This window comes from Hibiscus syriacus, unplaced genomic scaffold (genome assembly GCF_006381635.1).
Source record: "Hibiscus syriacus cultivar Baekdansim isolate YM2019G1 unplaced genomic scaffold, ASM638163v2 tig00112487_pilon, whole genome shotgun sequence".
NCBI lineage: Eukaryota > Viridiplantae > Streptophyta > Magnoliopsida > Malvales > Malvaceae > Hibiscus > Hibiscus syriacus.
Window position 1 is genome coordinate 527,800 of NW_024063341.1, and position 23,838 is coordinate 551,637.

Sequence of the window (23,838 nt, forward strand, 5' to 3'; positions counted from 1 at the left end):
TAAACGACGAATACCTGGAGAACACGTTCTCCGCCGAGTTCCACATTGCCTCCGATCAAAGATCTAAAAACACCAACAAAACAAAACAAACAAAAAGACGAGAGTTGAATTTGAGATTTAGAAATGTGGTGTAGCTTCAATAAAAGTTAAAGAAGGAGAGCTTATATTGGTTTTACAAACGGGTAGAAATATCATTGTGACACGTGTTCATAAGGTGTATATGATCGCTGATCTGATGAGATCATTTAGCGGGAGACTACGCATGCGGTGAATGGTGAACTGATGGGTTTCAAGATCGGTAGACCTGCGAGTGCGTTACTTCTCAGCGCCAAAACGGGGGAACACGCCAATACCAATACAACTAATTATCATTTTTCATGGATAAAGTAACTTTTTTTTCCATTTTTATACCTACTTTTTAACAAAATTCTTTAGATTTAATATTTTCATAATTTTTTTATATAATCACTTATATTTGATCTATTGATCGATTAATTTAGATCGAATATTATAAAAGTAAGAATGACTCTTCCAACCTAATTTACTCTATTCATAATTATCAATATTTAAACCCTATCTTTACTCAAAGAATATAATATTTTATCCAAATAGACCAACTAATTATTAATACATTTTTCATTTTTATACTTAAAATTTTTCACAATAATCTTTAAATTTTTTTTTGTATGACAACTAATATTATACTAATACTGACTGTACCGACTCTTACGACTCGTACAGTTTAGTTGATAAAAAATACTTTAATATTACTTCAGTTAAAAATCTTTTGTACATTTCGATCGTTTTCATGTCTTTAAGTTTTTCACAATTAAACCTTGACTTCAATGTCATGAGTGTGCTTAAATGGATTAGAACGAATTATCATTATTTCCAAATTTCCAGTATGCAACATAGAACTAATTTTAATTCACTAAATATTTATAGTTAAATGGTAAATTAAATTTATAATCTAAAACTCTAGTTGTTTTCTTTCACTTCTCTCTTTTTCTTTTTTTTATTTACAATTTATGTCAATTTTATTTATCAATTCAAATTTTTTTCTTTAATTTTGTTTAGGTGGCGGTGGCACCAGTTTTATTGTTGGCTGCCGCTCGCCAATTATTTTTTTCTTTAACTTTTTTAGTTTTTTAATAAGAATAATTATGTCTTTGTAACACGTTTATCTCTATTTTTGTGATATTTTTTCTGCCTTTTGATAGTTTACGGTTTTTTTACCGTTATTTTTGTTTATCTTTTTTCTCAGGGTTGGATTTGACATCGCTACGACTGATCAAGATGGCGCTTATTTGTTATCATTATGATATTCCCTACTTTGGACCCTCGGATTGATTTGGATACGCGTTGTGCGTTCATGGATAGTTTTCTCACTTCGTTTGACTCTAATTTGTGATTTGTTGATGATCTTTCAATAGTTTCATCCCTTTTTGTGGTTCGTTTACCGATGTATTCAGATTTGTTCGTATTTTATTTTATTCGAGTTTTTTAATTAGGTTTTTTAACATTTCCTTCTTTGATTTTGTGATCTGATCTAGATGACTACTTTTTGTCTCAATAGTAATAGCAAATGTCATAATTATATTTAAGTTTATAATTATGCTTGTAAATCTTCACCGTAATTATGAATATTTTCTATTTTAATAAAAACACGAATTTTTATATAAAAAAAAATCCTGTATGCATTTTTGCGAATTTGAAATATATTTTTTAATGTTCAATATTACACACATGAACAAAAAGGGATAAATTCGTTTTCAAATTAATCAGTATTTATTATCTTCTGAATGTTACTATTTATTTATTTTAATTATATTTTAATAGTTTAAAATTTTGATTCAATTCAACCTATGAAATAATAAATACATATACATATACATAATAATAAAAAAAATAAAAAATAATAAATATATTAGATAAAATAATTAAAAGAAAAAAAAGGAATTATTGCAAAAAAAAAAAAAGAAAAAATAAATGTATACAAAGGATTAAATTGAAAATATTATAACAAAGTGGTCAAAGTCAATATTAATAAAAATAACAAATATGCATGGACATGACTAAAATAAAATAAAAGTCAAACATACAGGACCACAAAGAATTAAATCAATACCAAATGGTGACCAAAATGAAACACAAAATAAATAAAGGGTTCGACAGGAATATCATAAATAGAAACATACAGATTAGGACGATAACGTAACAAAGATAAACATAAAGTCCAAATCAAGAGGAAATGAAAAGCCATTATAACTAAAACCGAAACCTTACAATGTCCAGGACTTACAACGATATTTACCCTTTTTGTAAAATACGCAGACCTCTTCCCTGCTACGCGACTTCATTCAGGTATGGGTATATACCCCAAAATGGCTAAACCCAAGTCTTCTCCTCATTCTTCTTCACCAAAAGAGAAAAAGAAAGGAAGAAATCTCGCAAGAGCTTTCAACCGGCGAGTTTTGTTTCCAGAATCCGACAGCGCATCCACCGCGTCGGCCGCCGCAGACCGGTGGCCACCGCCGTTCGCCCGCGCCAGAGTTGTGAGAAAATATACCACTCGAAGCGCTTTTCTCTCCTGGTTATAGATCTGATGTTAGGTTCGCCTAAAAATGAGTCTATCCACGTAAATCTACAAGGAAAGTTTCGACTTTCTTCATCTCCAACGACTCTTTACCTTCCGATCGGATTCGAACCTTTTTTCGGTGAGATTTTTTACCTCTTATCTTTATTTTCTCTCGAACCCGAATATTTTTCCTTTTATTTCTCTGTTTTTGGTATTTGCTTCTTGATCCTTTCGAAAAACCCCCTCATGAATTTATAGGCTTCAAATCCCTTCATTTTCGGCTAATTTTAGTCTCCCAGTTGGACTCAAAAACTAACTCATTTTTTCTATTTTTATGGCTTGGTTGTACACCGAAAATCTCGGTGGTGGTGGGCGCGTTGCCGTTGTAGACCACTGTAGCATGCGTGGAGGGTCTTTGGAAGAGGAGAGTTTGATGGCGAAAATTTAGTGTCTACAGCTACCCCACTTTGTCTTTTTTCGTGGAATGAAAAAATAGGGCAAAGATAAAATGACACAAATTTTCGTACGATGCACATGGGCTTGTTAACAAGCCTGCTCCTGTGAGATTTGTTGACTCCTGAGCTTGGAATCCAACTCAAGGTTGTCGTTGAATTCTTATCAACTACCCTCCGCTGTGGAGTTGAGATTTGAAAAATAGAAAAGAACGACTCCCTGTTATTGAGTCATGTTATGGGTGACTCCAGAGTTATCTTTGAACATGATATTCCTCGTTTTAAAATTAAAAATGTAGTTCAGAATTTGAATCGACATGTGACTTGTTGTTGCTCAATCGTAGTCAACTTCAGTCTTCTTCTCGGTTTAAAGACATTGGTTTAAAATTCGACTGGAAATAGTTCCTTGACTCCACATGTGGTGATAGGCCCTCGAGCTGAACGAAATCGAACTCAAATGTCTTCATTGACAGATAGCTTTTTCGATGAGTTAAGCTATGCTGTTGGAAAATGGTTTCTTGTCACTAAGGCATGGCTAACCCAAGTCTTCTTCTCGACTTAAGACCTCGGTTTAAACTTTAGTAAAAGTAGTCGATACGTCATCGAGCTGAATGTAATCTAACTCGAAAGTTTTCATTGACCGATAACCTTTATCGCCTTGAGTTATGATGTACTGTAACATCCCAAAATACGGGTTAGTGACTAAATCATAAAACTTCAGAGTTTGGTGATTTAAGTAGGATATTTGTATAGTCCGATGATTTGTTCGGAAATATTTCCTGAAAGTTTTTAGTAATTATCCAAGGAATTAAAGGGCAAAATGGTCATTTAACCATTAAATAATTAATTTGTGTTATGTTGAGGATATATGGGGGAAAGGATAAGAAGAATATCTTATTCTCCTCTTTGTTCTTCCATACGAGAGAAAGCCATAGCAAAGTAAGGGTTTTCTGATTTGTTGGTTATTGTTAAATTAAAGGTTAGGTTTTGATCATTAGATGATAACTAAGCTTAACGAAAGCTTAAGTTTTCTTATAATCAAAAGATGAAGTTATAAGAGATTTAAGAAAACGAGTTTTTATATGAAATCTTGAAATAGAGTTGATAAGTTGATTTGAAGTTAAATTTGACTTGTCATCATGCTAATTAAGGAATATGAGTGTTAGAATTGTATTTAGAACATATTGAAATTTGAGTATGATTCTGAATTTCATATGAAGATATAGGATTTTGAAAGTTAGATAGATGATTTTCATGGATATAAGTTGGTTTAAGTAATGGTAGTTGAGTTTAATGACACGATAGGGGTTTAAAATAGAAGAATTAAGTGAAAATTGATGATTTTCGGGCTTAAAATACAATTTCTGGGCATAGGGAACCGATACCCTATGAAGGGGAATCGATTCCCTTCTAGAACGAGAAAATTTCCAGTATGTCCAGGGGGTATCGATTCCCCCCTAAAGGAAAAATGAAATTGGGTTCAATAATCTGGCTTAAGTTGTTAGCATCAAGTTTAAGGTTTAGGCTTCTGATAGTTGTTGAAATGTTATATTTATGTAGATATTGAGCCTAAACAATTCCGGAATAATCAAAGGATTATAATCGAATCAAAGCAAGGCTAAGGTGAGTGCAATTTTAATTGTACTTATATTTGAACATTGGCTTGCGATGAGCTAGTGATGGAGTTATTATGGTAAAAAGTGACTCTTAAATGTTAATTGATTTGTGATTTTATATAGCATGATACATGAGATGGGTATAGGTTATTATATATGTTATATGATTGCATAGACATAAGAGCATGAAACATAAGATATATGATATGATATACATGATATATCTGTGATATATGCTATGAGACATGATCAATGTGAAATGAGATAAGTTATGTGAATATATGAAATGATATATGAATATGCAATACATGATACATGTGATATGATATGAAATACATGGTTACACATACATGTGGTAGTGACAGAAAAGAAAAGTATCATCGTAAATGCCCATAATATATGATACGAGAGCTATATAGCAGTCCTTCGGGACGAATACTGGTGCAATGAGGGTGCCCCATGAGGGAATTTATACGAGCTGTGGTGACAGCATTGGTGCACAACCTCAATATACTTACATACCTCTATTCTCAATAATATACATGGGAAACAACAACGACAATTGAAATATAAATTAAAGTGAAAGTGATGCATAAAGGTAAGTTTCATGTGTGCATGACTTGGTTATATATGTCATAGGAAATATATCCATGCATATTGAAATATCATGATCAAATGGTAAGAATGCATATTCATGAAACTATTGTTACATGTTTATTTATTGCCTCACTAAGTCTATGACTTAGCGTGTAAGTGATTTACACGTAGGTACCAAGAAACGTGAAGAGCAAGAATAGAAGTGGCAAGGATAGTATTTTTTACTAGAAGATTAGATCAGAAGTAATCAACAAAGTATGTATTTTGTTGTGTATAGAGTGTTGGCATGTAATAAGTCGTTAATTATGAGCACTCTGATCGAGTTTGTATTTTGTAGTCTCTTCTATGTAAATTAAAGTATTTTGTTTTAAATAAAGTTTTAAATTTCCCGGGAATTTTCTTTAAGTTTCAAGGTTTTAAAAGTCAATGTGACACCTCAGACTCATATTCGGGTCGGGTACGGGTAGGGGTGCTACAGTTAATGGCATCAGAGCTAAGGTTTGGTCGATTCTCGGCATAAACCAGAGTCTAGAGTGTTTTATAAGGTATACATGCCAACAAAATAGTGAAAACTTCTAATCTGATGGAATAATAAGTATACTGTTGTGCTAATAGAACTATATGATTGTATTTTTATAGATGTCCGGACAAGGTAGTGCTAGAAATGAAGCGGGAGATGATATACCTGCTGAAAGCAGTAATTCACCTGCCCTGGCCAGGCAGAGTGAAGAACAGACACCCTCTGGAGTGCCTGTGAATGATCAAGATGTATTCTTTAAAACTTTAGACGCGGTATTGATGCGTTTTCAACCTCCTGTTACTTCAACTACAAAAATGAATGTTGCAAAAGAGTTGAAGGGTTTAGGAGCTCCAGAGTTTAAAGGGGAAGCTGATGAAGGTCCTGTTACTGCGGACCTTTGGCTTAATGATGTGAAAATCATGCTTGAGGGACTTCATTGTTTCGATGCTGACAAGTTGGATGGAGTCGTCTCCTTGCTTCGAGGGCAAGCGAGAATTTGGTGGACCAAAGTTACATTGAGAATGTCTGATGATCAAGTTACTTGGTCTTTGTTTTTAGAAGAATTCAAACATAAGTACATCGGAGATCAATTTGTTCGACAAATGAAGCAAGAATTCATGAATCTGAAACAACGGAATCACACTGTATATGAGTACGAGTGTGAATTCAATAAGTTGAGCCGCTTTGATGCCGATCTTGTTCCTACTGAGAAGGATGCTTGTGAGTGGTTCGTAGAGGGGTTACGTCCTCAGTTGAAGGAGATGTTGATTGTATTGAATCTATCCTCATTTCAAGAGGTAGTCAATCGTGCCAAGGGTTTGGAAAGAGCTCAGAATGAGAGATTTAAAAATTCAAGGACTCAAACAGTCAAGAGAACGGGTGCTTCTTCGAGTTCCACACCGTCAAAAAGAGGTAGAGATGCTGGTTCTCGATCTCAAGCTAGATCGGAGTTAGTGGTATCCTCAGCTAGAGGATTAAATCCGATGAGAGAAAGATAAACTCAGTCAGCAGGATCTGGAACTGGGAGATTTAACCAGAGTCAAGACAGACAATGCCCACATTGTGGAAAAAATCATTCTGGGATATGTAGAAGGATTTCTGGAGCTTGCTTTAGATGTGGGGAGACCGGACATTTTGTTCGAGATTGTCCTAGAGTAGTAGATGAATCTGCACAGCCAGAGAGGTCTATTTCTTTAGGCCAAAGGGGAAGAGGTAGAGGTAGAGGAAGAAATCAGTCAGAGTCCTCTGCTCAACAAGAGATACGTTCCACTGCTCGAGTGTATAATCTCAGGGCCAATGAAGATCGGGATGATCCGAAAATTATAACATGTACCTTTCTGCTGTTTGATAAACATGTTATGGTATTGATCGATCCGGGGTCTATATATTCATACATTACTAGTAAGTTAGTGAGAGAATTGAGCATTCCGTTAGAAGCTACTAGTAATGAAATGATAGTGACGAATCCATTAGGGCACAGTGCTCGGGTAAATATGGTGAGTCGAGGTTGTCCCATACGAATTCAGGGAATTGAATTCCCTGCTAATTTGATGAAATTACCTTTTGAAGAATTTGAAGTGATACTGGGAATGGATTGGTTATATCGTTATTATGCTAATGTCGATTGTAGACTGAAAAGAGTAACGTTGAGAAGTCCAAAAGAGGTAAAAATCGTGGTGTTTAGTGAAGGGTGGAATCCATTGGCGAATGTGATCTCAGTGATGACGACAAAGAAGTTACTGTTACAAGGGAACCTATATTATCAAGGGAGGCTAGTGATTCTAGATGTTAATGAATTAAAGAATGATTTATTAATGGAAGCTCACTGTAGTCCATTAACAATGCATCCAGGAGGAAACAAAATGTGTATGGATCTCAAGAGTCGATATTGGTGGCCGGGAATGAAGAAAGACATTACGGAATTTGTATCAAAATGTTTGATTTGTCAGCAAGTTAAAGCTGAGCATCAGGTTTCGTCGGGACTGTTACAATCAATTTCAATTCCTCAATGGAAATGGGAGAATGTAACAATGGATTTTTTGACGGGGTTGCCTTTAACTCCGAACAAAAGATATTCAATATGGGTGATTGTAGACAGGTTGACTAAGTCAGCTCATTTTATTCCGGTACGAACTGATTTCTCTATGGATAAATATGCTGAGTTGTATATCAGAGAGATTATACGGTTACATGGTGTACTTGTTTCCATAGTTTCTGATCGAGATCCTAGATTCACGTCACGATTTTGGAAGTCTTTACATGGATCATTGGGCACAAGACTGAATTTTAGCACAGCGTTTCATCCTCAGACAGATGGTCAGTCTGAGCGAACTATCCAAATTCTGGAGGATATGTTAAGAGCTTGTGTTATTGAATTTAAAGGATCGTGGGAAAAATATTTGCCACTTGAAGCTTTAAAATGGCTCCCTATGAAGCTTTATATGGGAGAAGATGTCGTACACCCTTGAATTGGTATAAACTTAAGGATAGAGAAGTTATTGGTCCTGAGTTGATTCAGGAAATGGAAGAGAAAGTCCAAGTAATTCAGAATAATCTGAAAGCTGCAGCTGATAGACAGAAATCATATGCTGATTTAAAAAGGAAAGAAATTGACTTTCAAATCAGAGATAAAGTGTTCTTGAAAGTGTCTCCGTGGAAGAAAGTATTGAGATTTGGACGTAAAGGAAAATTGAGTCCTCGGTTTATTGGACCATATGAAATCGTTAAGAGAGTAGGACCAGTGGCATATCAATTAGCTTTGCCACCTGAAATGGAGAAAATTCACAACGTCTTTCATGTCTCCATGCTTAGGAAATATCGATCCGATCCATCTCATATAGTGACTACCGAAGAGATCGAGGTTCAATCAGATTTAACTTATGAGGAAGAACCTGTTCAAATATTGGCTCAGGAAGTCAAGCAATTAAGGAACAAGACTATTCCATTAGTCAAAGTGCTGTGGAGAAATCACAAGGTGGAAGAAGCGACGTGGGAACGTGAAGAAGACATGAAGATTCAATATCCCTATCTCTTTGTACAATGAAAATTCGAGGACGAATTTTTTTTAAGGGGGGAGAGATTTGTAACATCCCAAAATACGGGTTAGTGACTAAATCATAAAACTTCAGAGTTTGGTGATTTAAGTACGATATTTGTATAGTCCGATGATTTGTTCGGAAATATTTCCTGAAAGTTTTTAGTAATTATCCAAAGAATTAAAGGGCAAAATGGTCATTTAACTATTAAATAATTAATTTATGTTATGTTGAGGATATATACGGGGGAAAGGGATAAGAAGAATATATCTTCTTCTCCTCTTTGTTCTTCCATACGAGATAAAGCCATAGCAAAGGTAAGGGTTTTCTGATTTGTTGGTTATTTGTTAAATTAAAGGTTAGGTTTTGATCATTAGATGATAACTAAGCTTAAGTTGTCTTATAATCAAAAGATGAAGAAGTTATAAGTGATTTAAGAAAACAAGTTTTTATATGAAATCTTGAAATAAAGTTGATAAGTTGAATTTGAAGTTAAATTTGACTTGTCATCATGCTAATTAAGGAATATGAAGTGTTAGAATTGTATTTAGAACATATTGAAATTTGAGTATGATTCTTGAATTTCATATGAAGAATAGGATTTTGAAGTTATAGATGATTTTCATGGATATAAGTTGGTTTAAGTAATGGTAGTTGAGTTTAATGACATGATAGGGGTTTAAAATAGAAGAATTAAGTGAAAATTGATGATTTTCGGGCTTAAAATACAATTTCTGGGCATAGGGAACCGATACCCTATGAAGGGGAATCGATTCCCCTTCTAGAACGAGAAATTTTCCAGTATGTCCAGGGGGTATCGATTCCCCCCTGGGGGGTATCGATTCCCCCCTAAAGGAAAAATGAAATTGGGTTCAATAATCTGGCTTAAGTTGTTAGCATCAAGTTTAAGGTTTAGGCTTCTGATAGTTGTTTTGAAATGTATATTTATGTAGATATTGAGCCTAAACAAGTTCCGGAATAATCAAAGGATTATAATCGAATCAAAACAAGGCTAAGGTGAGTGCAATTTTAATTGTACTTATATTATTAAACATTGGCTTGTGATGAGCTAGTGATGGAGTTACTATGGTAAAAAGTGACTCTTAAAATGTTAATTGATTTTTTATTCTTATATATGCATGAATATATGAAATGGGTATAGGTTATTATATATGTTATATGATATGCATAGACATAAGAGCATGAAACATAAGATATATGATATGATATACATGATTATATGCATATGTGATATATGCTATGAGACATGATTAATGTGAAATGAGATAAGTTATGTGAATATATGAAATGATATATGAATATGCAATACATGATACATGTGATATGATATGAAATACATGGTTACACATACATGTGGTATGTGACAGAAAAGAAAAGTATTCATCGTAAATGCCCATAGTATATGATACGAGAGCTATAGGTATAGTTGGCATGCCAAGAGTCGAGGGTATTGTAGTCCTTCGGGACGTAGTCCTTCGGGACGTAGTGGTTCTACGGGACATATATAGCAGTCCTTCGGGATGAATACTGAACAAATGTTCGGTGCCCCATGAGGGAATTTATACGAGCTGTGGTGACAGCATTGGTGCACAACCTCAATATACTCACATACATCTATTCTCAATAATATACATGGGTAACAACAACGACAATTGAAATATAAATTGAAGTGAAAGTGATGCATAAAGGTAAGTTTCATGTGTGCATGACTTGGTTATATATGTCATAGGAAAGATATCCATGCATATTGAAATATCATGATCAAATGGTAAGAATGCATATTCATGAAACTATTGTTACATGTTTATTTATTGCCTCACTAAGTCTATGACTTAGCGTGTAAGTGATTTACACGTAGGTACCAAGAAACGTGAAGAGCAAGAATAGAAGTGGCAAGGATAGTATTTTTTACTAGAAGATCATATTAGAAGTAATCGACAAAGTATGTATTTTGTTGTGTATAGAGTGTTGGCATGTAATAAGTCGTTAATTATGAGCACTCTGATCGAGTTTGTATTTTGTAGTCTCTTCTATGTAAATTAAAGTATTTTGTTTTAAATAAAGTTTTAAATTTCCCGGGAATTTTATTTAAGTGTCAAGGTTTTAAAAGTCAATGTGACACCTTAGACTCATATTCGGGTCGGGTACGGGTAGGGGTGTTACAGTTAATGGCATCAGAGCTAAGGTTTAGTCGATTCTCGGCATAAACCGGAGTCTAGAGTGTTTTATAAGGTATACATGCCAACAAAATAGTGAAAACTTCTGATCTGATGGAATAATAAGTATACTGTTGTGCTAATAGAACTATATGATTGTATTTTTATAGATGTCCGGACAAGGTAGTGCTAGAAATGAAGTGGGAGATGATATACCTGCTGAAAGCAGTAATTCACCTACCCTGGCCAGGCAGAGTGAAGAACAGACACCCTCTGGAGTGCCTGTGAATGATCAAGATGTATTCTTTAAAACCTTAGATGCGGTATTGACGTGTTTTCAACCTCCTGTTACTTCAATTACAAAAATGAATGTTGCAAAAGAGTTGAAGGGTTTAGAAGCTCCAGAGTTTAAAGGGGAAGCTGATGAAGGTCCTGTTACTGCGGATCTTTGGCTTAATGATGTGAAAATCATGCTTGAGGGACTTCATTGTTTCGATGCTGACAAGTTGGATGGAGTCGTCTCCTTGCTTCGAGGGCAAGCGAGAATTTGGTGGACCAACGTTACATTGAGAATGTCTGATGATCTAGTAACTTGGTCTTTGTTTTTAGAAGAATTCAAACATAAGTACATCGGAGATCAATTTGTTCGACAAATGAAGCAAGAGTTCATGAATCTGAAACAATGGAATCGTACTGTATATGAGTACGAGTGTGAATTCAATAAGTTGAGCCGCTTTGCTGCCGAGCTTGTTCCTACAGAGAAGGATGCTTGTGAGTGGTTCGTAGAGGGGTTACGTCCTCGGTTGAAGGAGATGTTGATTGTATTGAATCTATCCTCATTTCAAGAGGTAGTCAATCGTGCCAAGGCTTTGGAAAGAGCTCAGAATGAGAGATTTGAAAATTCAAGGACTCAAACAGTCAAGAGAACGGGTGCTTCTTCGAGTTCCACACCGTCAAAAAGAGGTAGAGATGCTGGTTCTCAACCTCAAGCTAGATCGGAGTTAGTGGTATCCTCAGCTAGAGGATTAAGTCCGATGAGAGGAAGACAAACTCAGTCAGCAGGATCTAGAACTGGGAGATTTAACCAGAGTCAAGACAGACAATGCCCACATTGTGGAAAAAATCATTCTAGGATATGTAGAAGGATTTCTGGAGCTTGCTTTAGATGTGGGGAGACCGGACATTTTGTTTGGGATTGTCCTAGAGTAGTCGATGAATCTGCACAGCCAGAGAGGTCTATTTCTTCAGGCCAAAGGGGAAGAGGTAGAGGCAGAGGAAGAAATCAGTCAGAGTCCTCTGCTCAACAAGAGATACGTTCCACTGCTCGAGTGTATAATCTCAGGGCCAATGAAGATCGGGATGATCCGAAAATTATAATAGATACCTTTCTGCTGTTTGATAAACATGTTATGGTATTGATCGATCCGGGGTCTACATATTCATACATTACTAGTAAGTTAGTGAGAGAATTGAGCATTCCGTTAGAAGCTACTAGTAATGAAATGATAGTGACGAATCCATTAGGGCACAGTGCTCGGGTAAATATGGTGAGTCGAGGGTGTCCCATACGAATTCAGGGAATTGAATTCCCTGCTAATTTGATGAAATTACCTTTTGAAGAATTTGAAGTGATACTGGGAATGGATTGGTTATATCGTTATTATGCTAATGTCGATTGTAGACTGAAAAGAGTAACGTTGAGAAGTCCAAAAGAGGTAGAAATCGTGGTGTTTAGTGAATGGTGGAATCCATTGGCGAATGTGATCTCAGTGATGACGGCAAAGAAGTTACTGTTACAAGGATGTCAAGGGTTCATTTCTAGTGTGTTGGATGTAAGAGCCAAAGACAAAGAGATGGAAAATATTCCTATCGTTAGAGAGTTCTCTGATATATTCCCTGCAGAATTGCCAGGTTTACCTCCGGACAGAGAGGTAGAATTTCAGATTGAGATAATGCCGGGAACAACGCCCATTGCAATGGCGCCATACAGAATGGCTCCAAAAGAGTTGCAAGAGTTATAGATTCAATTACAAGAATTACTGGACAAAGATTTTATTAGACCAAGTGTATCACCTTGGGGAGCTCCAGTTTTTGTTTGTTAAGAAGAAGGACGGTTCAATGCGTCTCTGCATTGACTACAGGCAACTCAATAAAGTGACTATCAAGAATAAATATCCACTTCCTCGAATCGATGACTTATTTGATCAATTAAAGGGAGCTTCAGTGTTCTCAAAAATCGATCTACGTTCGGGTTATCATCAATTAAAGATTCAAGAGAAAGATGTTCCAAAAGACGACGTTTAGAACAAGATATGGTCACTATGAGTTTATTGTAATGCCGTTTGGAGTTACGAATGCACCAGCTGCTTTCATGGATTTAATGAATAGAATTTTTCAATCCTATTTGGATCAGTTCGTAGTGGTTTTCATTGATGATATTTTAATATATTCAAAGTCAGAGGAAGAGCATAGTTCTCATTTGAGGATTGTCTTGCAGAATTTACGAGATAAGAAGCTTTATGCTAAATTCTCTAAATTTTGAATTCTGGTTGAATAAAGTGACATTTCTTGGACATGTAATTTCTGCAGAAGGAGTTCGAGTGGATCCTCAAAAGATTAAAGCTATTCTGGAGTGGGAAGTTCCAAGGAACGTGTCAGAAGTCTGAACTTTTCTGGGGTTAGCTGGTTATTATCGAAGGTTTGTTAAAAACTTTTCAATAATAGCATTACCCCTAACTAAGCTGTTGAGAAAGAAAGTAAAATTTACTTGGACTCAAGAATGCCAAGAGAGTTTTGAAATGTTAAAGAAGATTTTGACAGAAGCTCCAGTATTAGTTTAACCTGAGTCTGGCAAGGATTTTGTAGTGTATAGTGATGCGTCTCATAATGGCTTGGGATGTGTGTTAATGCAAGAAGGCAAGGTGGTGGCCTATGCTTCACGACAATTAAAGCCGCATGAGAAGAATTATCCGACACACGATCTGGAGATGGCTGCAGTAGTGTTTGCTCCTAAGATCTGGCGTCACTACTTGTATGGTGAAAAATGCTACTTGTATACAGATCACAAGAGTTTAAAGTACTTGATGACCCAGAAAGAGTTGAACTTAAGACAGAGAAGATGGGTAGAATTTCTCAAGGATTATGATGTTGTGATTGATTTTCATCCCGGTAAAGCAAACGTGGTAGCGGATGCCTTAAGTCGAAAGACGTTTGTAGCCTTACGAACTATGGATGCTAAACTATCATTAGGCGGAGATGGTGCAATTTGTGCGTAATTAACTATCAAACCATCATGGTTAGATCGAATTAAAGAATTGCAAGCCAAAGATGAAAAGTGTTCAAAGAAGTTGCAGCAAATAAAGAATGGAGAATATACAGATTATGAGATGAAAACTAATGGGAACCTATATTATCAAGGGAGGCTAGTGATTCCAGATGTTAATGAATTAAAGAATGATTTATTAATGGAAGCTCACTGTAGTCCATTAACAATGCATCCAGGAGGAAACAAAATGTATATGGATCTCAAGAGTCGATATTGGTGGCCGGGAATGAAGAAAGACATTACGGAATTTGTATCAAAATGTTTGATTTGTCAGCAAGTTAAAGCTGAGCATCAGGTTCCGTCGGGACTGTTACAATCAATTTCAATTCCTCAATGGAAATGGGAGAATGTAACAATGGATTTTGTGACGGGGTTGCCTTTAACTCCGAACAAAAGAGATTCAATATGGGTGATTGTAGACAGGTTGACTAAGTCAGCTCATTTTATTCCGGTACGAACTGATTTCTCTATGGATAAATATGCTGAGTTGTATATCAGAGAGATTATACGGTTACATGGTGTACATGTTTCCATAGTTTCTGATCGGGATCCTAGATTCACGTCACAATTTTGGAAGTCTTTATATGGATCATTGGGCACAAGACTGAATTTTAGCACAATGTTTCATCCTCAGACAGATGGTCAGTCTGAGTGAACTATCCAAATTCTGGAGGATATGTTAAGAGCTTGTGTTATTGAATTTAAAGGATCGTGGGAAAAATATTTGCCACTTGCTGAATTTGCATACAACAATAGTTATCAGTCAAGCATCAAAATGGCTCCCTATAAAGCTTTATATGGGAGAAGATGTCGTACACCCTTGAATTGGTATGAACTTAAGGATAGAGATGTTATTGGTCCTGAGTTGATTCAGGAAATGGAAGAGAAAGTCCAAGTAATTCAGAATAATCTGAAAGCTGCAGCTGATAGACAGAAATCATATGCTGATTTAAAAAGGAAAGAAATTGAGTTTCAAATCGGAGATAAAGTGTTCTTGAAAGTGTCTCCGTGGAAGAAAGTATTGAGATTTGGACGTAAAGGAAAATTGAGTCCTCGGTTTATTGGACCATATGAAATCGTTAAGAGAGTAGGACCAGTGGCATATCAATTAGCTTTGCCACCTGAAATGGAGAAAATTCACAACGTCTTTCATGTCTCCATGCTTAGGAAATATCGATCCGATCCATCTCATATAGTGACTACCGAAGAGATCGAGGTTCAATCAAATTTGACTTATGAGGAAGAACCTGTTCAAATATTGGCTCACGAAGTCAAGCAATTAAGGAACAAGACTATTCCATTAGTCAAAATGCTGTGGAGAAATCACAAGGTGGAAGAAGCGACGTGGGAACGTGAAGAAAGACATGAAGATTCAATATCCCTATCTCTTTGTACAATGAAAATTCGAGGACGAATTTTTTTTAAGGGGGAGAGATTTGTAACATCCCAAAATACGGGTTAGTGACTAAATCATAAAACTTTAGAGTTTGGTGATTTAAGTAGGATATTTGTATAGTCCGATGATTTGTTCGGAAATATTTCCTGAAAGTTTTTAGTAATTATCCAAAGAATTAAAGGGCAAAATGGTCATTTAACCATTAAATAATTAATTTGTGTTATGTTGAGGATATATACGGGGGAAAGGGATAAGAAGAATATATCTTCTTCTCCTCTTTGTTCTTCCATACGAGAGAAAGCCATAGCAAAGGTAAGGGTTTTCTGATTTGTTGGTTATTTGTTAAATTAAAGGTTATGTTTTGCTCATTAGATGATAACTAAGCTTAAGGAAAGCTTAAGTTGTCTTATAATCAAAAGATGAAGAAGTTATAAGAGATTTAAGAAAACGAGTTTTTATATGAAATCTTGAAATAGAGTTGATAAGTTGAATTTAAAGTTAAATTTGACTTGTCATCATGCTAATTAAGGAATATGAAGTGTTAGAATTGTATTTAGAACATATTGAAATTTGAGTATGATTCTTGAATTTCATATGAAGAATAGGATTTTTGAAGTTATAGATGATTTTCATGGATATAAGTTGGTTTAAGTAATGGTAGTTGAGTTTAATGACATGATAGGGGTTTAAAATAGAAGAATTAAGTGAAAATTGATGATTTTCGGGCTTAAAATACAATTTCTGGGCATAGGGAACTGATACCCTATGAAGGGGAATCGATTCCCCTTCTAAAATGAGAAAATTTCCAGTATGTCCAGGGGGTATCTATTCCCCCCTTGGGGGGTATCGATTCCCCCCTAAAGGAAAAATGAAATTGGGTTCAATAATCTGGCTTAAGTTGTTAGCATCAAGTTTAAGGTTTAGGCTTCTGATAGTTGTTTTGAAATGTTATATTTATGTAGATATTGAGCCTAAATAAGTTCCAAAATAATCAAAGGATTATAATCGAATCAAAGCAAGGCTAAGGTGAGTGCAATTTTAATTGTACTTATATTATTGAACATTGGCTTGCGATGAGCTAGTGATGGAGTTACTATGGTAAAAAGTGACTCTTAAAATGTTAATTGATTTGTGATTCTTATATATGCATGAATACATGAAATGGGTATAGGTTATTATATATGTTATATGATATGCATAGACATAAGAGCATGAAACATAAGATATATGATATGATATACATGATTATATGCATATGTGATATATGCTATGAGACATGATCAATGTGAAATAAGATAAGTTATGTGAATATATGAAATGATATATAAATATGCAATACATGATACATGTGATATGATATGAAATACATGGTTACACATACATGTGGTATGTGACAGAAAAGAAAAGTATTCATCCTAAATGCCCATAGTATATGATACGAGAGCTATAGGTATAGTTGGCATGCCAAGAGTCGAGGGTATTGTGGTCCTTCGGGACGTAGTTCTTCGGGACGTAGTGGTGCTACGAGACATATATAGCAGGCCTTCGGGACGAACACTGAACAAATGTTCGGTGCCCCATGAGGGAATTTATACGAGCTGTGGTGACAGCATTGGTGCACAACCTCAATATACTCACATACCTCTATTCTCAATAATATACATGGGCAACAACAACGACAATTGAAATATAAATTAAAGTGAAAGTGATGCATAAAGGTAAGTTTCATGTGTGCATGACTTGGTTATATATGTCATAGGAAATATATCCATGAATATTGAAATATCATGATCAAATGGTAAGAATTCATATTCATGAAACTATTGTTACATGTTTATTTATTGCCTCACTAAGTCTATGACTTAGCGTGTAAGTGATTTACACGTAGGTACCAAGAAACGTGGAGAGCAAGAATAGAAGTGGCAATGATAGTATTTTTTACTAGAAGATCAGATCAGAAGTAATCGACAAAGTATGTATTATGTTGTGTATAGAGTATTGGCATGTAATAAGTCGTTAATTATGAGCACTCTGATCAAGTTTGTATTTTGTAGTCTCTTCTATGTAAATTAAAGTATTTTGTTTTAAATAAAGTTTTAAATTTCCCGGGAATTTTCTTTAAGTGTCAAGGTTTTAAAAGTCAATATGACACCTCAAACTCGTATTTGGGTCGGGTACGGGTAGGGGTGTTATATGTACTATACTGAGAGATTGCCTCAGCTCTTCTTCTTGACTTGAAAACCTCGACTTTACCCATAAAGTAGTTTCTCGACGCTACCATAGGGTTGATGCGTCATCGAGCTGAATGGAATCGAACTCGATAGCTTTTATTGACAGATAGCTTTTCGTTGTGAATTTGATATGACCTTGAGCTGAGTGAAATCAAACTCAAAGGTATTTCTTGACAGATAACCATTCTATCCTTGAGTTATGCTGTAAATGATGCGTCTTTGAGCTGAGTGTAATCGAACTTGGAGGTCTTGTGTTGGCAGATAGCCCTTCTCACCTTGAGCTATGCGACAAATAAAACAAATGGCTTCCCTTCACTGGTCTAAGCCTGTCATAATTCCAAGGTAATTCCCCTGAGTGAGTATGTACCAGGTGAGATGATCTTTGAATGACTCCCCTTCACGGGAGAGCCAACTGATAAATTCTGTCAGCCGGATATCTTCCATTGTGGAATTGAAATCTGGCTTAGAAACGTTAATTGGAAACCTACTACTCATTGTTGAGTTAAGCTAGATTCGTTCTAAATTATCTCTCAGACCCATCTGAAATTGATTCTGAGATCTGTCGATCTTTCGATATGTCAAGTCGGTTGAGGTGTAACTTATCACTACCGAGTTAAGAAACCACCATCGATCTTTAAAGGAGCTTTTGAATCGAGTATCTTTCTTCTGAAGTCGAAACTTGACTCTAAAGCTGCAAAAAAATATGTATGTGAAAAAATAACAAATGTGATGCTCTTAAGTATGCCTAAGATGCATGTAACATGAATTGGCTCTGTTTTATCTTCTGGATGGAGCCTCATTTTGTATGTCGGTCTTGTACTCGGAATCAACCATGCCCCATCTCTTTCTCGGCTTGCAGCCTTTCATATTTGAAACTGTCCTGTTTGAAAATGTTTTTCTCCTTTCTCTTATTTTAGGAGGGAAAAGGATATGAGCATATAAAAATTCTGTAAAATATTGTTCCTTAATTCAGGCTCGCAATTGAATCATATTATAAACATGAGTTCAAAGAAAATCAAAAGAATCAACAGCTCTTTCATGATTCAGAGTTATAGTTTGTTGACAAAGAAGAGTTGGTTTTAGGCTGGCTTCCAATTTCTTAAGGTTTCGGCCATCAAAATTTCATTTTCGGTCATGTTGACTATTACAATATGCACTTATTTTTGGCTTGGCATTTTAATTGGATGCGGACAAAATGACGCAACTAGCATGATCAATTACTAGAACCACCTGGATCCATAAAGCTGGGGCATTTAACCAATTGCTCTAGAGGGATAACTGAATATCATTGTATAGATATTATAATCGCCTTTATCAGGCTAGCTGAATATTATCCATAAAGCCAAGGCATTTAACCAATTGCTCTAGAGGGACAACTCATGCTTTATTGTATATTATAATCACCTTTATCAGACTAGCTGAATCTTATCCATAAAGACGGGGCGTTTAACCAATTGCTCTAGAGGGACATCTCAAGCTTTATTGTATATATAATATGGGTATACGGGTCCAATTTCTTAAGTTTGTCAAGAATAACCTCTTATAGTCTAGGTGTTGTTGAAAGTCAAGAAATCTCATCTTTAGAGTTCAATTTCCAAGCAACTAGTCTGAATTAGATTCACCTAATCGACTATTTCATATGTGAAGATCATTATCATCACTGAACGTCTTAAACAAAAAGCATAGTAATTGTCATATGCAAAAGATACCCCATGTTGACTACACCTATGCATATCTAAATACAAAGCCTTATGAAGGGAGAATGTTCTATTGGTTATTTACAAGAGAAGGGTATTTGAGCGTATCTTTTGGGTAAGGTCAAAGTCCTTTGTTTTATTATCTTGTCAAAGATCTATAACTCTGAATCATTTACAGAGTTTTCTAATTCAGCTGATATTTAAAGAATTTCAAGTTGTAAATATCATTCAATACTCCGCATAAATTCATTGAAATATCCAAAGAAAGTTCAAAAACAAGTTTCAAATATGAGAAAGTTCAAAAAAAACAAATTCAAACAAGATGCCTCAAAATTGAACAAGGCCTTATCAGGATGCCCCACTTGCCATGACTCTTTGGGAGTGTTATTGCTTTCATTGTAAAATTCCAGCTCTTTTTTGTCCATCATCAGCTGGATCAAGGCCCTAAATTCGGCACATTCTTGTACATCATGTCCATCTTCATTGTGATAACAACAATGACTGCCACATTTGGAATCTAATGTGCTAGGATATGGTGCAAGAAGCCCCACATTTATCATTTGCCTCCATACCCAAGCAAAAGGTGACTTCACTTTGGAAACTCTAGTTTTGGCCTTATTACCCTTTTCCTCGGTGATTGCACTTTCCTCATTCTCTTGATGATTAGGTAGAGGGTTCTGTGCAATATAGGGTGATTCTGTATTGTTGAAATGAATCCAACTCCTGTTGCACATTCTTTGGATAATCCTCTTAAAGGCAAGGTAATTTTCAATAGTATGCCCCGAAACACCACCATGATATTCAAAGTGCACATTTTTGTCATACCACCTGGGGTATGGGGGCTTTAGAGGTGTCTCTAGATAGGGTGACACCACATGTGCGTCAAATAGTTGTTAGTAGAGCTCCTTGTATGTCATGGGAATGGGATCGAAATGCTCATTTTCTCTTCTCGGTTCTCTCGAATCTTATCTAGAAGATGGTACAGCTACAATTGGTTTTGATTTGGAGATTGTAATGCCTTTTCTAGTGTTGAAAATGCTAATGATCTCTCATTATTTCTTCTTCAGGGGAGGTTTTCTACTCAACCTACCTCCTGGTTTAATGGTCATTTCTATCATCTTTGTTTTGACTTCTTCACCAAATTTTGGAATGTGGTAACCATCCGAATTATTTTGAAGTCCTGGTAAGATTCTTGGTGAGACAACCATTTGCGGGGTAGGTGACATAGTTACCCTTTCCGATGAACCTACCCCAGGTGCACTTGTCTGACGTAGGCCAGCTAACTTGGCAACGATCTGATCGACCAAGGACTCTTAGCTTTTTGTGATTGTATCTAGTGCACTCTAGCTATTTTGATTTATCTTTTCTTTTAGATCCTTCTGTAACCTTATCATGTTCTCTTCAAGTTGAGCAATTATGGCTTCCATCTTCTTCTTTTTGAAGTGGGTGTTATGTGGATGGGGTGTTTCCAATGCCTGAGATGAAATGTCCAGTGTTTGTACCCTTTTTTATGAGACATCTTTTGTTAGTTCATGTGAATGCAATAAAAAAGAAAGGAAAATTATGCGAAATATGCAAGAATGCATGAAATGTTCGAGGCATTGATCCAAAAACGAGTATGTTATTATAAATAATCTTTATTGGGGATAAAAGTTTTACGTCGTAGGATACAAAAAGCATTTGAACAGTATAAATCCCGAACAGCTTCTGACAGGTTGATTCGTCTTCCGTCTTTTTCTGTCACCGATCGAAATACCTGTCGTACCGTTCCGACTTCTCTGGCCAAACTATGCAAGTGATGAGCTGTTTGCTCCAAAAAAGTCTCGAATGACTGCATCTCCGACTTTCACTCTCTTTTGAGTCTGTTCCTAACGAAAGCGCCATTGGAGCCCTCCATCGATAGGAACTATCCAAAGTTTATTTGTTTGTTTCTTGAATTCATCAACAGTGGTCTCCAGCTTAGCTAGGGTTTCGCCATCTTATTCTTGTTGTCTTTGAAGGGATTCTCCAGGTCAGTAATCTTCTTCTTGTATGCCCCTGCAAATTTTTGCCAACTCAAAAAGTTGACTTTTGGTGTGCTCGGCGTAAATCCCGGACCCTTCAGAATCAGACTCTTGTGTTTTCACCTCTTGTATTATAACCCCTTTGTCCATTAATGCAAATTATTTATGCTTAACGAACACGTTTTTTGTGGATCAACACCTCTTTTGAATGATGCAAATGATGAAAAGAAAATAAAAGAGAACAAAAATGAAAAGAGTTGGTGAGGTAAAGATAATAATTAAAACAATCATGAAAATAAAAGTCATACCCCACATGCCTTATTATTCCTACCCGAACATGATCTCTATCCCATATGTTGATTTTGAACCAATCCTAACAGCATAAATTTCTAGTTCACATGCTTTGAATAGAAAATAAAGTAGGAAATAATTCAGGCATCCTAGGGTTTGAAATGAGGTTTTGGGGTGGGCTCTAATTCCCTGTATTCTCCAGGTTTAGGTTCTAAAAAGGTACCCGAGTTCTCCTTACTGGTGCTCCCTTGGACTTGCCAGACACTTAGTCCTAAGCCCATTACAAGCTCATGTGGACTAAGTTAAACTCGAGAGGACACATTCCCTTATGCCTGCACGGTGAATAAATTCACACGAAGACATAAGGTATATAAATCCCGAAGGCTACTTGCTAGGCCTGTGCGGAGAATAAATTCTCTCGAAGACGCCGCTTTCACCCCACTTAAACAGGGTTCAGAGCTCAGGTATAGAGCTTGAGATGAAAATTTTGAAAATATGAAATTATTTAGAAAAACATCAGTAAGTCTATTTATATGAAAAATAATCAAAGATAAATAATTGGAATCGAATAAATAAATTAAAATTAAAATTTACTATTTTCGCATAAAAAGACAATCAAAAATTAATTCTGGCCTGACTCACTTATTTGTCCTCAGCAGAGTCGCCGAGCTGTCGTGACCGTCTTTCGGTTGGACCCGGAATTGGGCTTCGACTTGAATAATTAGGTTAGAGTCGCCACCGATCATTTTAAAATGATATTTAGGTAGATCAGACACCATCTTATCTGATATGTGTTTTACCATAAATGTGTCGAGTTCGGGAGTCGGTTACGGTCAAGGAAGGATTAACACCCTTGAACCGTCTTTTTGGTACCAATTAATTTGTCGATTGTCTTTAATTGCGAAAATTAAAATTAAAATTTAAAAATTCGATTCGAATTGCTTACATTTGATCGATTGAAATTACTACTAAAAAGGTCAAAAATATGTTAGATGATAAAATAAAAGGAATATCGAACAAAAATTAATTAAATAAAATAATTAAAAAACCAGAGGAGGAAAAAATAAAATAATAAGCTGTTAAAGGAAGACGAAACAGAAGAAGAAAAATGTTAAATTTCAAAAATATAAAAGGAAATATGTTAAATTTAAAAGGAAAAAATGTTTATGAAAAATAATAATTTTATATTCAAAAAAGAAAAAAAAAAGTCGAAAAAGTTAAAAGGAAAAAGTTGAATAAAGAAAAATTGGAAAAAGTTAAAAAAAAAAGGTGGAGAACAAGGCCCACGAAAAAGTATATTTATTATATATATATATATAAATAAATAATGTTTAAAAATTATAATCAATATAAATAAACTAATATATATATATATATATGTATATAAACATAAATATTAACGTTAAATTAAATGAACAAAAGAAATAAATAAATACATATATATATAATAAAAATAGAAAAAAGATAATAAAAAATATATAAATATATTAGATTAAATAAAATAATTAAAAGGAAAAAAGAAATTAATTGCAGAAAAAAGAAAATGTATATACAAAGGATTAAATTGAAAGTATTATAAACAAAGTGGTCAAAGTCAAATATTAATAAAAATAACAAAATATGCATGAACATGACTAAAATAAAATAAAAGTAAAACATACAGGTCCACAAAGCAATTAAATCAAATACCAAATGGTGACTAAAATGAAACACAAAATAAATAAAGGGTGACATGGAATATCATAAATATCAACATACATATTAGGACGATAATGTAACAAAGAATAAACATAAAGTCCAAATCAAGAGGAAATGAAAATTTATTAACAACTAAAATCGAGACCTTACAATGTCCAGGGACTTACAATGATATTTACCCTTTTTTGTAAAAACACGCAGACCCCTTCCCTACTACACGAC